The 2,569-nt window shown below is 40.8% G+C and overlaps 1 protein-coding gene across 3 annotated transcripts in view; it reads right to left on the reverse strand.

The window, feature by feature from the left end:
- Positions 1 to 2,569, reverse strand: part of rnf157 (ring finger protein 157) — a 38,698-nt gene that overhangs the window by 4,723 nt on the left and 31,406 nt on the right. The gene's annotated exons all lie outside the window — the stretch shown is intronic.

Genomic DNA, 2,569 nt, shown 5'->3' on the forward strand with positions numbered 1-2,569 from the left:
TGACCAATCAGACTGCAGTGTTCACAGCTCCACCTTTTAGTACCAGATCTGTGTGCTAGGTACCCCAACAGAGGGGGGACCAAACATGGGGACAGACTAGCTAACCAGTGATAACCAGAGGGCGAGCATTACGAACTATGCTTCTGCATGTTAACACGTCTAGCCGGCAGTTTCGATTAACAGTTAACCACTGACATCTCTCAGCAGGACACAGCTACAAGACGAGTACGATCTCACCTGATTTCTACTAATTTCTCTTCTCATTTTCAAAGAGCTCAGGGCGGGACGATTTGTAGTTTTATCATGTGTAGTGTGTCATACTGTGACACAACTACTTCTCACAAGGCCCAGTTTTTAACCTTCTCCTGCCTGAGTTTGACGATAAGTATATTTCCAGCCACTTGTTTTCATGCAAAGTTTCACTGGCAATTTTTTAAAAGAGCTGAAATATTACAGGAAAGTTTTTAAGCTTGGATGAGGTGGAAAATCTGGTGTATCATAAAGAAAATACGACAAAATGCATTAAGAACAGACTTAAATAAATCTTGAAGCGTGTGACCTTAACAAACACTGAAGAGATGAAAACATGAGATCTGTGTAGAGCCACGAGGAGACTAAAATGTCCCTTAAATCAATAAATTAAAAACAAACATAAGTCATATTTACATGATTTCCACAAGTGTCGCCCTTTACCTATGAAATGTTATAATGACACCTAACTGTAGAGTTAGCGTCACCAACTATTGATCTTGATGCGCCTGACTCCTGATATTCACATGACAGTGGACGATTAACACATTACTTCACATTTTATTTTGATTTTTTTCTGGAAACATGGATAAAATTTGTGCTCATGTCTCGACTATAATGAAGGTTTAAGGGCTGAAATGTCATGTGACTAAAGGGAAACGCAGATGGAGCCAGAGTGTGTGACACTTCTTTCCTACTTCCAATGTCTTGACGAACGTCTGTGTTCTATGACACTTTGACGGCACAGTGTTTGATCCCAGACGTTTGTCTCTAACCCCTCCTGCCCAACCACCATGTGAAGGTTCTTAAAGATTGCACTGACTGGTCATGTTTTTCACATGTAGTTTGACATGTGTCTCACCACGTCACGGCTGAATTAAACGCACTTAAGTCACCTAATGTGACAGAGTAGCCATTTTGTAGTTTCGCCTTTTTGCCCCTGTGATGAGCTCATGTGCTTCTAAATTCCTTAATTCTGGCTGCAAACACATTAAAGACATACTGAAATGCACAGTTTCATCTTGGTCTCTGCTTTAAATGTTTGGCTACCTGTTGGTACACGTCAATATATGAGTTATTAAAAGCAGTTTTCAGTATTCATAAATCAAAGTCTGCTGACTCATCCTGCAGTCTTGTTTGGACCTGCAGACCAGAAACCAGCAGCCTGGACTCTCTAAAGGCAGGACAATGATCAGTGTGCATATCTGGATAAAAACATCATCAGTTATCACCCTTTAAACTTACGCCGGGTGCACAACCTATTTTTCCTGTTTTAACGGAGCGTTTCCCCAGCGCATTCCCCACCCCCAGAACAACGCCACGAGGTTCCGTTGTTGACGGACCTGGCCAGATGCGGGCGGCTAGCTAGCGTGCTGTCGGCGAGAGCTGTTAGCGAAGTCATCTAGCAGAAGAGCTAGCAATATCTTCCTGCTAAGATCTCTCATGTTGACTGTCACTGTACCAACTGAACTGAGACGAGTTGAGTAGTGTACTACTGAAAGAGCTGATATATAGGCGTGAAATGGGCTATGGAAATGAGCGCAAAATTCGAAAATATAGATTAATTATCAACCGCATAGAAATCAAGCTATGGTCAACAATTACTTTTAATAGTGGAAAAAAAGCTTATGCTTATTTTTCTTTTGCATAAATAAATGAGATATTGTTTGTTTACAACTGAAATTTATTTCCTACTTCCGGCACTGTAACGCTCCGTTTCTCCCATGTTGTCAATGCCCAAGTAGGAAAAATCCAACACCTCCACAGTCCGATGGTCAATGGAACCGCTACCGTGCTGTGCGCTAGTCCGTTACTATCCGTCATTTTCACCTCTATTGGAATGAATGACTTCCGGTCAGCGTCAATCCGTCAATGCGATAGGTTGTGCACCCAGGGTTAGGCTGCTTGACTTGTTCCTTTGCAAAGGACATGATACTCTACTTTCCTTAAAATGCACAGCACTTTGTTGAAATTATCTATTAAACTATTGTAATTTTGACTCACAATAATCACATGTATCATATTTCTAGCTTCCTGTCCTGTACTGAGGGTCACGTCAGTTCGAAGCGACTCAAACGCTCATCAGCCAACATGGTCCTGACTCACAGTGAATAACGGTAAATATCAGCCAGTGAATAAAATTAATTATTGATACTTTTAGGTCTGGACCACAGAGAATATGAATAATGAATAACATCAGCAATGAAAGCTACCTCACTTCAACTGTCACTGTGCAATGAGAAAATATAATGTAAGGCAGATTCTGAGAAAAGATTAAAACCATTTTACAGATATTTATACTATATTTTTTAGGAGAGAA

The sequence above is a fragment of the Epinephelus moara genome, chromosome 13 (genome assembly GCF_006386435.1).
Source record: "Epinephelus moara isolate mb chromosome 13, YSFRI_EMoa_1.0, whole genome shotgun sequence".
In the NCBI taxonomy this organism is placed as follows: domain Eukaryota; kingdom Metazoa; phylum Chordata; class Actinopteri; order Perciformes; family Serranidae; genus Epinephelus; species Epinephelus moara.